The following is a 14207-nucleotide window of genomic DNA, read 5'->3' on the forward strand; positions in this document are numbered from 1 at the left end:
ACTCTCCTTTCATGGCATCAGCTGTCAGCCACTCCATGGGACAGGAGGCTACTATGCCTTCCCTAAATCTCTAGGCCTAACCTTGACCCACAGATACTGATATTTTTATGTGTCTGCCATGTTTATGCTCTCACACCCCACAAGTTGAAGAATAAAGTAAACTCCAGGGTCATTCCTTCGTATATTTTATGTCCTTGCCTTAAGACACCTCTTCAACACTGTACCTACACTTCTGGCTCCAACCTGAACACAACGCAGTCTTTACTACATCCATCTTCACAATGCTCTTACAAAGGAAGGAAAGAAGAGGGCAATTGGAAGCCCAAAGATCCTCAAGCTCACGTGTGACTTAAGACAGCACTTATACCTAAGCCCAAGCCTTTCACTTTAGCTGAAATGTGCACTCAGCAGTACCCACCTTCACTTTGGAGCACTGGCTGCCTGGCAGCTCTATCCTGCCAGCACAACAAGGTCATCCTCAGGCACACAGGGAGCTCAATGTAGCCCTGGGCACATCAGAGTTGTGCAAAAAAATGTACTCTGGACACACTGTTTTCCCTACCAGAAATGCAAGCACATTGGTATGTAGGCATATATGGTATGTAGGCACTTAGTTCCCACTGATATGGAAACTGAAGATTGTCCATGTTTTCCCAGGAAGCTTGTGGAACAGTAAGCAGTAAATCAATACCAACTTTTGCCTGCCTTTGTGCATGAAGGCTTTAACAAGCTTGCATTGACTTCCAAGGATTATCAACAACTTGACAACTATAACCTGAATTGGCATAGCCTTAAAGAACAAGTTAAGTTACCTAAACCACTCAAGAAATGCTGAAATTATCCTTATATTCAGACCTATAGTCATAACCACTAATGTGAAATAAAATTCTTATGGAAATTTATACAGTAGCAAGGGTAAAGGCTGTAATAGCAGCAGCAGCATCCGTTACCAGGGTTACCAAATCTAGAAGGAAAACAAAAAACCAGCTGACACTGATTTACAGAGAAATATATGTAAACATTCATGTAGACAAGAGATTTATATTTTATATTCAGTGAATTTTAGTAGTGTAACATTAAAGACTGCTACTATTGAAGCTGAACTGAAACAATGTGAGGAAAGTTAATGAATAGCCACACCAAATGACATACATCTGATTTCTTACCTGAAGTGTGTTCTGTTCATGCATCCATCATCACTGCTGTCCCAGGATAATGCTTCAGCAACCACATAACAAAAAGATCTGGTGAACTCCTAAGTGTTTAAAAAGAAACAGCACGTTACACGATATAAAAGCCACCAAATCCACTGCAAATAGAACAGTAATACTTCAGAATTCAGTGTGACACTGAATTTGCAAGGACTTTTTTTAGTTCCAATGATACATTTTTTAATTTTTTTTTTTTAATTTGGACTTTGCCCATGCATTCAAACAAAGTTGTGATACATTCTGCTGTGGCAGAATCAGAACCACAAGTAACACAATTACTAACAAGACTAATTACAGATGGAGAAATCAACATGACATGTAAAAACAGAAGAATCCAAAGAGCAACAGTAATCCACAGTCAGTTTATTGATTTGGCACCTATGCTCCATCTACGTATTCACTTGTTGATATTAATTCACACGAATTCTAGAGAAGTTTTTCAGTTCTCACAGAAAAAGAAATAATATTTCCAAATTATGGTTGCATTGATAAAGAAACAATTACTTATGCTAAACATGAAATATGTCTTTCCTTAATATTTCTTCCTTTATTTTCAGACAGAAAGCTCTGTGTTTAAGTGTCCAGGTACAAATAATACTTTAAAATTCTGGACACAGCCATTTTTAGTGCTGCATTTTGACTTTAGAGCCACAACATGGGTATATCAAAAAGCTCGGCAACTTACATCAGTTAAATGGTATCTCTGCAAAGTCTTCTTTATATAAATCAAATACCAAACTGGAAAAAATGTGCCCTGCTAGTGTTACATGCATCTGCTTGATTAACAGAGTAATGATGCAGTCAGGAAATTAACCTTTCAGGTTTCATGTACTGCAGTTAACTCCCATGTCTGCAAGCATAGCACCATAAACTTCACGGGCAAAACATGCTTTCCAGGGCACAGGAAAAGTCTTTCTTCAGAACAGCACACAGATGGGTCTGCTTTTACAAAGGACACCATATTTTATCGTGAACTACATCTACCTCACACATTTCCTCCCTGTTGCACATTATAAAACTATTTTCATCAGATCTAAGGTACACAACGCAATCTCCGCATAGGTCCCACTCAATTTCCAGCAATCTGTAGCACATGGAAGAACATTCTGGTTTCTGCTGCTTCAGTGAAGTTGCTTCTCATGGCCAGTCCAGCTGCCTGCTCCAATAAGTGAGGCTTAGCAAAGCATCGCTCAGGATACAGCTACAATTGTGTTCAACTGTACTTCATTTATGATGAGATGAAGCTTACAAAATCCACAAGCTCATCTCATACCCATCTCATCATCTACAAAACCTGAAATGTTTTATCTAATATTCGTTTTTCTGTTTTCTGTCTTTTCACATCACCCCAATTTTACATAACTGCCTAAAAGTCTAGAGAACCTCACCCCCAATTACACAGCAGAGGCTTCATTGTATCTCTGTGTAAAGAAATAACTTGAAATACAGCAGGATCAGGTGATATTCTTAACTTCATTAGTGACTCCTCTCATATTTGTTCTGTTTACAAATTAGATCAATAAATCAAGTAGATAGATGTAAGTTAGTCTTATCCAGAATGCATCTTATAAACTTGGTGTACATTCAAGCTATTATATACAGGAGGGGGAGACCCTAAACTACAGTTTGTGTAGTTTAAATTCATGTTTAAATCTCATATGTGTGAACTCATTGAGCCAATGAAAGACCTAACATACATAGAGACACCTGACAGTTGTACCACTACCTGCAGTGGCTTTGATCTATAATTTTCACCTTATAACTCTAAGGCCCTGAAAATCCAGCCAAAATATCAGCCAACTGTTCCCATAAAACATGCTGTTAAAACTCGAGTCTCTTCCAACAGAATTCTCTGCAATTTCTGCAAGGAGACCCAAGATCACTGAAGAATGTAGGAAAAACAGAAACATCTCTAAAGCACAAGCTGCTTACATGAACATAGAGTCATTAAAAAAAAAATCAAACCAACCCATGATAAAATTAGTTGATAGAAGAGCATACCTAATTTATTTAACTGCAATTCCTAACTTTAGAGGCTAATTGCCACTTGTGACTAATTAAAGCCACATTAAGTATTAAAGAAGAGACCATCAAAAACACTTGGCTCAAAGAGTGCTGGAGCAAGGGTACAGTGAAGAACGAAAGTTCATGTGGAATTCTATTCAGACTGTGGCTCCTAGGCCATCCCTATGGACTGTTGGTAGTTTCTAGAGTTTCAGGAGGTGTTCTACAAAATACATTCCTGAGCATGCAAGCAAGAAAACTGGAGAGAAATAAAAAGAGTAGGTCAACAGTCAAAGATGAGTGTGATTCTCACCTGGTGACAAATGAAAAACATTGCTGAAACAAAGTACAATGTTATCCATACATTTTTCTTTTCTCTGAAAAAAGAAAAATATATTAGGTGGCCTACTGATAAAAGACAGATTGATGAATACTTTTACAAGTTATATTTCTTTGAAAATACATACTAGGCACATAAAACATCTCTCAAAGGTGCAGAATCTTTGAAGAAAAATAAGGAACACAAAAGCACAAGACAGAATCCAAAATGCTCTCCAATTCCTGGTGCTAAGTGTGTACTCAAGCAGAACCTCAGACCATTTTTGGGGACACCTGTTCATGCACCAGCCTTCATGCCTTCGCTTCAACATCAGGAGCTCCCAGCAGGTAACCCACATGGGCACTGTGGCACTTTTTATACAGGGGTTCATGAGGGTCACCCACCTACCAACCAGGACTTGCTCACCACCACCAAAGCCCAAATGAAGCACAAGACAAAACTAATGTCAAGATTTAAACTTTAAAATTAGACAACTTTCGTCTGTTTGATTTCTTAATCCAATCAGGGCAGTCACATTAGTCAATTTTAATTACCTGACTTCCTTCCCAAGGAAATGGCTACAAGTATTGCTTTATCTACCCAGACAATAGTGCTGCCTGAGGCTGGAAGTCCTAAAATGCTTGGGAGAGAGTCAAGATCACTATGATTAAAATCCTTCCGCCCTCTCCTTACATCTCCATCAGAGACAGGAGAGCCCTGAAGGATCAGTTATTGCCCTGAGCAGTGGCTTGGCCCTTTACACCACTTGCTTGAGTGGAAACCAGCTGTTCCACAGTCATCACCAGCCAACTGAGATATTACTGAGTGAGGAAGCCCCTGCCAGCAGCCCCTCTGCTCTCCCCCATTTCTGGGCAGAGGTGCTGCTTGGAGATGAGACAATGAGGTCTATATATATGCAACTGAAGAGAGTCACTCACCCCAGAAATCCTCCTTTTCTGCCAGGAATCATTAAAAGCAGTTTGTGCTAGCTGTGGAAATCAGTCATGCTCTTCTGGAGCAATGAGATGTATCATCTGGGTATTGCTGGCTGCCAGGCTCAGTTCCAGCATCATTGTCCACATGATGCCCCTTCTTCCTTCACACCAAGCCAAGTTTTGGGCCAGAAGATTGTGTGAAATGCACCAAAAAACATTGTTTCCTTCATAAATACTATCAATGCTTCCTAAAAGAACTAGACTAGGAATTATTTTACAATAAAAAGATCATTTGTAGGCCAGGGACTAAAGCACTACCATGAACTAGGTCAATCCCATCATTTGTTACTGTTCAAAAGTACAATAACAGTGGGAAGAGAGGGTCAGGGTGGAATAATCATTTGTTAACAATTTTAATAGTAAAGCTTTATTGGTTTTCCCTATGGATTCTCATAGTTATTATAGTGAAATTAAGTGTTTTTCCTCCAAGTGAACTCTTGTTAATCCTTTTATTTAGGTTCAGAGCTACAGTACATGACCCTGCAAGAACATTCATCTACAGTCACAGCTGGAGCTGCAGACTCACTGGCTTGAAGGAATTAATTTCTTTGCAAGGCGGAAGCAACTGAAAAGCCAAGGGCTTATCTACAGGAAAACCTGAATTTCACCAACTTGTACAAAGAACAGGACAAACCAAAAAAACTATAATCAGACACCTCATCAATGAGCAGACGTGAAAAAACTCTGGCACATTAGAGGGCTACAATTTGGGGGGGGAAAGGAACATTCTGATGGTTTGTCATACCACATAACAATCTAGCCTTAAGAAAAAAAAATCTGAATTTTAAAACCAGATTAAATTTCATTCCAATGAACTGCCACCAAGAGATCATTCAGACTTCACAGTGCTCAACCCCAGCCACCCAGGCTTTCTATTATCTCATATCATTGACAGTAACTTACTCACTTGCAAGACTTATCTGAAGCCAGTTATAACATTACCAAGTGAAAACCCTGTTCTTGCTTCACCTTGCTTGTCCACTTCTCAGTCCATTTTCTCCCATGTAAGTAAATAACAATAAAAGTGTGAAGAATGCTGGAAAGTCAGACTGTCTGACTGGGCATAATAGAAAATATTGTCACCAAAAAAAATAGTAAAAAGTAGAACCATGGCCATCAGGTCAGCAAGTGTAGATACTGAAACAGGTCATGAGCAGGCAGAACTTAAAACAAGAGTGACAACCTGCACTTGGAACCTAAAATCTGGATTTTCTGCTTTTGACAGTATTCAAGAAAGTACTTCAAAAGCAGTTTTTAATAGTTTAATTTTTTCAATACAAAAAAAAAAGGAAAAGAAAATTTGTAAAGCAGTGTTCAGATTCAACACTTCTTACAAGAAGCCTTAGATAAGCATTCACCAGATGCATCACGCTCCTGTTTGACACAGAATGCAGTGAGACATTATTAACTTGATCGCACATGGGTACAGTCAGCGCCTTTCTAATTATCTGAAAGTTTGACCCATTAAACTGATCAGAAATATTTGTATATCCACAAGCATTCACAGCAATTTATTTCAAGTACATTGCACTGAAATGTTTACTTATGCTTTCTGAAGCTGAGCATCCCTGACACTTTTGAGACCTCAATATCTTGAATTTTTCAAATCATTGCTTTCCTAATCAAGAAATAAAGAGACATAAAAGCTCCACTTAATGAAAATAATTTAGAAGCAGATTTTTTTATTTTTAGGAGAATTTAAGCACAGGAAACCCAGAGTACTTTTCATTCTCGCCCACATTTTAATTTAAATATTAAATTTGGTTACATTTACAAGAGATTTCCAGCACATTCTATATGAGAAAATATTACAGTCACACTGAAATTCTTACAAGCCTCTGAAACAGCATGAACAGCTCTTTACTAGAATTGTTAAATAAGTAGCAACTGTCAAGGAAAACTTTAAAAACCCAAATAAATTTCAATTAGTTTTATTTACATATAGGATTTTTATCAGTATGGAGTGAAAATATATTTAATTAAATCACACCAGTGATGGAGCATTCTCATTCCACATTTATTTTATCTTACTAGTGCATTTAGCATAGATGCCCTCAACAGTTTGTTCTCAGAGACACTACTTAGATTATTCAGGTCAGACTTCTCTGATTAAAATTATTACATCAGCATAGGGCATCCACTAAGGAATCCACATGCAGGAAAGAGCAAGTGCTGTGCAGCCTTTGGAGGCTTTCCTGCTGCAATCTTTTAGGATGAGGAGGACAAGATTTCAGCAGTAAAGGCCAAAGGGAACACCAAGCCCCTTCACACTAGAGCTGGAGAGTGGGCTGGAGCTGCCAAGGTTACACAGATCCTTCCTCCCACTATACAAAGAGGTTCCCTTCTAAGCACTACTTGCTAAACAGCTTATTCCTTAAGAGATATCTATCAATATAAATTCATATTACACTAACATTGCTACGTATGTTGCAATCATCAGCTGGCAAAGAATGATGCAGTAATGCTGTTCTGATGTTTTTTGCTCTTCTAGTGTTTCTTAATACTGCTGATTCCCCCAAAGGAAAAAATTCCCTGAGCAGAAGCCATCAGGTTACACAGATTAGACTGGCCTTTGAAGATGAGCTGTGCCAACAGCACTCACAAGTTAATAAGGACGTGAGCAATGAAACCAGAGCTTGACACAGAAATATTAAGGCTTTCCAGCAGTAACCTGGCTGACCTAGTAGCATCACATTGCCAAACAGTCAGAAAACTCAATCTTTGTTTCTTTAAAAAGGACCAAAATAACAACCGGCCTTCAAGTTAAAAGCTGACTTAATTCACTTACAAAAGTCATCATGAGCTGTAATGGCACCACCTCCCCCCCCCTTTTTAATTTTGTTCTTTTCATTATCATTATCCCAGGTGGCTTCCAGAAGTCCCTTGCAAACTAGTCACTTTTATGAAGATGGCCTATTTTAATCACAGTCCCTTGACAAGAACAGCTAATTATCTAACTTTTCTGTCTGAACTACCAGATGGCTTTAGTTCTGTACTTAACTTGCTTTTAGTTTTCAGTAACTAGTGATCTTTGCACACTGGAAAATGTCAGGGATTACACAGAACAGAAATAATACCAGTACCTCAGACACACGCAGGATAGAAATGTATGTATCTACTGCATTCTTCCACTAAAATAATAAAGTTACTTAAGATGGCAAGCATCTGTCACGTTTTCTTTTCTTATGGGACTCCTCAAACGTGTGCCAGTAGGTTTTTGCTGTTATTGAATTGTTTGGTTCTTTGTTTTTAAACATTAGCATCCATTACAAGGGAAGCAAGTGGGAGTTCTCACATTATTCCCACCAACCCCTTTTGCACTGTCCCAGTTGTCCTCCTCCTGAGACTGCACTTTTGGCTGCACCTACTAGCCTGAGACAGCAGGAAGCATGTCCACACTGCATGCCGTGGCCCAGCACACCTCGGGACAGAGCATCCAGAAAGCATCTAAGCCTGGTGTCCCATGGGAATACACAAACACTCAAGTTCGGGGGGATGGCATTGCAAGCCTGTCATCACTGACAGTGCAATGAGCAAGTACAGCTTCCATGTGCTTGCTAAGACATGTACCAAAGCAGGCAGATTTCCACTGGTTCCAAAAGCAGGAGTTTAGGTGGGGTTTGAGAGCATCCCTGTGCATGACATAAAAAAAGGGAGGGAATCTGGCCTGAGTGCATTGGGGCAGTATTTTCCCTTGGTGAGCACTAAGAAAATACAGCTGACTCTGACTAAAGACAGTGAAGATCAACCAAAAACAAGGCCAAAGATCAGCCAAGTGAAGGAGTTTTGTGCATAAGACATGGTACTTCAGGAGGGCAAAACCCAGTGGATATTAACTATAGCAAATATATCCCTCATGAGTCATGCTCATAAAAATACAGGCAATTTCCTCCTATATTCTTCTCACTATATTTAAAATCTAGAGCTCATTACATACACCTATTCTATACTGCCAAAAATCTTTTTTCCAAGCTGCAGCAACAACGCAAACATTGATTTGGTTTTTCGTATTGGTTACAATTTGTGTGAATAACTGTAGCCACTCAGTGATATTGCAGCATTCACTACAAAATAATTGAAGAACCCAGACTCGAGAAAATTCCTATGACTGCCAACACAGAAGAAGCTTTAACTTCTCTTTTAAAAAAAAAGAATAGAAATTGAGTCTATTGTCTCAATACAAAAACAAATTTAAAAAAAGCATTGATAGGGAAGAAACACTCAAGTTTCTACAAAGGCACCACAAATAACAGTAAATAAGATGTAAAACAATTTTTGTTTGTTTTTATTTTATATTTTTTTATTATTTATTTTTTATTTTATGTATCTTTAGACAGTTGTTCACTTTTAACCACCTGTTCTAAAAGCTTTAGGATGTATTTCTAGAACAAAGAAAATACCATCACATTCAGAAAGCAAATTTTAGTCATATTAGATCTAAGAACATACATACTTAATTATACTAATAGCAAAATCTGAAGGAAGAATCACTGTTTTTTTAAAATGTAGCTTTTGCTATCAGTTACTTCTGTGAATAACTAGAAACAGCAACATGATCATATTATCATAGTTTATACTATGGCTAACACCATCAGACAAGTGTCCCTGGGTACCATCACAGCAACATTAGGGTGCCTAAGTGTAAACAACAATCAGAGTTTTCTCAGGTTTACAGCAGTGGCTCTGGGGCAGGACAGCAGAAAAGAAAGGCTGGCTGAACACCTGCCACTCCAGCAACAAAACTGATTTTTGCTGGTGTAATGGTTGTTACAGCTTCCATTTGTAAGGCTGCTCATCTCCGAATTCATCGGGGCAAGGATGCTCACTGAATCAGTGGAACACTTTTAGACTGACAAACTTGGAACAGTTCTCAGATTTGGGTCTGGATTCCAAAACTGGTTTGACCTTCTCAATCCTTAGTGGAAATTACATCAGGTTTCATTTTCTGCCACTAGAGTCCAAATCAAGCCAGTTCTTGGAACAAGTACTCCAATAGAAAACCAAAACAGAAGATCCTCCACCCTTTTAATATTTGCTTGAATGTATTCATGAGAGATTTATACATGCAAAGCCTCCCAAACTGAACTATAATTTACATCTGTAGATTCCATAATATTAATCTTGCAACAATCACACTGTCATACCTATTTTTAGAGTTTTTGGAGCCAATTTAAGAGTCAGTGTTGAACACAAGAGATCTTGGGAAGCTGACTTGTAACGACAATCTCTAGTTATACTTCACAGAGCCCTAGATCCTCCTGAAATGGAAAACAAGGGTAACTATTGCCAAGAAAACTAAGTTTGCTTGATTTTTCCCACATAGTGCTGTTCAATGCTCAGTTAACCACAGAATCACAGAATCAATGCTACATCCAGTCTTAAACAGTGATTTGGCCACCTCCCTGGGCAGCCCATTCCAATGCCCAACCACCCTTTTTGTGAAGAAATTCTTCCTAATGTCCAATTTAAACCTTCCCTGGCACAGCTTAAGACTGTGTCCTCTTGTCCTGTCACTTGCTGCCAGGGAGAAGAGACCACCCCCACCTGGCTACAACCTCTTTTCAGGCAGTTGAAGAGATCAATAAGGTCCCCCCTGAGCCTCCTTTTCTCCAGGCTGAACACCCCCAGCTCCCTCAGATGCTTCTCACAGGACTTGTGCTCCAGACCCTTCACCAGCCTTACCACCCTTCTCTGGACACACTCCGGCATCTCAACATCCTTCCTAAACTGGGGGCCCAGAACTGGACACAGCACTCGAGGTGTGGCCTCACCAGTGCCAAGTACACGGGAAGAATTCACTGCCCTGGTCCTGCTGGCCACACTGTTCCCAATACAGACCAGGATGCCATTGGCCTTCTTGGCCACCTGGGCGCTGCTGGCTCATGTTCAGCTGCTGTCAGTCAGTACCCAAGGTCCCTTTCTGCCTGGGCACTTCCAGTCACTCTGTCCCCAACCTGTGGTGCTGCAGGGGGTTTTTGCGGCCAAAATGCAGGACCAGCCTGGGCTCTGAGCAGTTTGTAACACTGCAGCATCTGTTGCCACTCCTCAGTTTGGTTAAATAAGTGGGGGAGTGACTTCAAGTTATGATTTTAAATGAACTTATCCTGGATTGTCTAGCTTCTGTCACATAGTCATTTGCCCAAGCAGCAGCAGCATGAGAGATATCTCATCTGCCTGCCCTGTCCTGGCTGCCCAGGCAGCCTTGGCCAAGTCAGTTTTAGGCTACATCCCATCCTGAGCTCAGCTGCACATCATCTCCTCACTTAGAGGAACTCCTAGCTATGTCCTGCCCTAGTGCTGGGATAAGACCCCTCTCTTTTCCCTACATCTTGGTTCCCACGGACCCAGAGGGAGACCAAAAATAGCTGTAGCATCTCTGCAGCAAGCCCTGAATGGCAAACTTAAACACTGCTTGGGTGTTCTGTAACTTCAATTTCCCACTGAAACAAAGACCTACCTCACCACAAAAGTGATACAAAGTTATCATATATATTAATGAACATAAATAACCCAATCAATAATGCCTATATAGGCAAATATTGACAAAGGGCAACAATTTCACAGAAGCAACTCAAGTACACTGAGTCCTCCTGAGTCATTCCTCTGTGGGATTACTGCTCCATGGTGACTTTCTTTCAAAGCCCTGACTATCTCACAGCATCTTCTCATGCATATGCATATTGCCAGTGTCCATTCTGCAATCTGAATCACTTCCTGTTTGCAGCTTCATTAAGTGGAAGCCTCCTAAAAGAAAAGTGAGGGGGTGGAGGGGTGGGAACCTCAGGGGAAAAAAATATTTACAGCTAGAAAACACAAGGACAAAACTCTTTTTCTTGACCAAGACTACTGCATATTTAAAGCACAGCAGATAACACCTCTGAGAGCATATATAAACAATTGCATATTAATACTAAGCATTTCCTTCCTTTTTTCATGAAAGGAGTCAATTGAATAAGACAAGAAATAATTTCTTCCTTTTATGTTTATCCATCCTTGGTACATATCTGTGCACCATGACTTAAGCATTAAGAGTATACACATGGTATATAAAGACCTGTGTTCCTGCAGACATTCATAGTATCATGTAAGAACTCTGATTAACAGCCGTATCTTAACATCATCTAATAAAATTACTAACATGGGTGATATACAACAGTATCAGAAGGCCTGCAGATACAGACCAGCTTGGGCAAGTCACAGGAGTGAGTTATCTTTAGTACTGGAAGGAACTGATGAGGTAATTCCTTCAGTAACTTATCAAAGAAAAAAAATATACAGCTTTAAATCCTAACTCACACTTTATCCCACGTAGCAGCAGGAGGGTTTTACTAATTGCAATCTGCAGAACATATGGACTGGAATACATCCCATCATCCGGCACCTCAAAACTACAGGCATTAAGTCACTAAGCTTTAGCACACTGTTTACAATTTGCCTTATGAATATGTCACTGCATTTTACATTACTAAGGCATACATGTAAAGAATAAAAAGAAGCTTTATTGGTTGCAACTAACACAAACATCAAAGACATACAGTGCAAAGAAATCCATGATTACCCTGCCTTTCCACTGAAGCTAAGCAAGGACAGTGGCTTTACAACCCCCTTTTTACACTAAACAGATTCAGAATCTTTTTTTTCCTGCCTTCACATTTCCTGACTGCATCCTTGTGTAAGGAAGCCTGTGAGCCTTTGAAGCCTCCACCCAAAACAAACATGAATCTTTATAACTTTTGTAATCTGCTTTTTGGCCACCCAGTGAGAATCTAACAGGATCCCTTGTTTGAAGGCCACCACAGAATAATACTAGCAGGAGAAAAGAAAAAGAAGACGAGATCCAAATATAATCATTACATAATATTTTACTAATGAAATATAAAGCTGCTTTAATTTAAACAGCATGTTAAGATCTTTATTAATCAACTTCAAATAAAGGACTACATTCATCAATTTAGCAGAGTGAAAACAAAACAAGCAGAAAATAATTCAAATGTTTGGACAAGAATTCTAAAAATGACACATCTTTCAGATAAACAGGCAGTACTATTGTAAATTTTGAAACCTCTCCTAAATAGGCATTCCCTGGAGACACATCAACCTGTGACTGACATGGTTCCTTCCAAGAATAATCAAGCTGTGTTACCAAGAGCACACACTATGCAGGACTGTGGTGTTGAAACTCCAGACCAAACACTGAGGAGAAGCTGCCTCAAGTTTCTGGAATCCCAGAAACATGTTTTGGGAAGGCTCTCTCACCGCAACCACCATCCCTGGTGCAAATGGAACAGTATAGCAAGTGTTGGTGCACAGGTGACAATTCAGTGCCAGAGGGATGCTTCCTTCCATCCTGGAATAGGTTATGCCTTCCCACAATTTTAATCTTCACTCTAAAAAAGCTATGGATGGAGCAGTACAGCTAAAAAGGTATTAGCTGTCCCATTATCATGATCCAAAACTGTATTTGGCTCCTATTTATTTCACACTGTCATGATAAACAACTTCACAGCCCCTTTTTATCTCCCCTCCATTCACGTTTCTGAGAGAATTTTAATTTGCAAGGAAGTTTTCATTCTGAAGGATTCTGAAGTTACTTTCATATCGTATAGGTTGCTTCTGAAGAAAACCCAGATGTAATTCCAGTTTAATGTCTTTTTACTACCACGTTACCCACCCCTAGGAAATCCTTCAAACAAAAAACTGTAGTCTCGGGATTTTTCTTATGAAAAGCAACCTTTAACTTTTAGGTATTTCAAACTCTTCCATGTAGTTTGTCTTACATTCATTTATTAGCACTTTCATTTATCATCCCACAGCTGTATTTCAAAATAATTTTTAAAAGAATACTCAGAAGTGCACTGCTATGATATAGTGTAACAGTTACTTATTAATTACAACCATTAACTGCAAAGGCAGGGATACTGAAATAACGCTCACGGTGAAGCAGTCTCAGAAAAGAAACAGGAAGAAGCACTGATCAAGACATATGGACACATATCTGTCTCATGTTGGCTGCTTTGTTTTTCCTTCACAATCATATGAAAGTTGCAAAGCACGTTTCTGCCATTACTCTTAAGGAAAAACAGAAAAAAGAAAAAAAAGTAGTAGAAACACAGATCAATATGTGGAAGCTCTGTGGTCCACCTATAGCACTCCTTCCCAGCTCACAAACTGTCAATATAACACAGGAAAGATTAGGGAAAAATCGCACTGTTTAAGTGTTCTGGAACTTTTCAGAAAATTAAAGATATGTCCTGACGAAAAAGCACCCTAGAGATTGAGGCCTTTTAAAAACATTCTCCTTTTCTTACACCTTCTGATTTGACAGCATCTCTTCACAGTATGAAATCCTTTGATCTCCACTTATTTGCTGTGGCACCTGCATCTTAGGGCTGGGTTTTCTTTGTTTGTGGTTTTAAAAATCATACTCTATAGAGATACACTGAAATGTCCAAAAGGTCTCCTAAAGTACAGAAAACCAAGGTTCCTGAAGAGAGGAGGACAAATAGGCTGCTAGACACAGCATTTCTGCAGTGAAACAGAGCCATATGCACACATAATACAGGTCACACCAAAAGTGAGAGCGAGTGGCAATGTGAAATAGCTCCACAGAAATGAACACTGCAGTCAAAGAACACATTTTCCAAATCAGGGCAATGAATAGTTGATCCATAGTGACAA

Source organism: Aphelocoma coerulescens, chromosome 2 (assembly GCF_041296385.1).
Source record: "Aphelocoma coerulescens isolate FSJ_1873_10779 chromosome 2, UR_Acoe_1.0, whole genome shotgun sequence".
Classification (NCBI taxonomy): domain Eukaryota; kingdom Metazoa; phylum Chordata; class Aves; order Passeriformes; family Corvidae; genus Aphelocoma; species Aphelocoma coerulescens.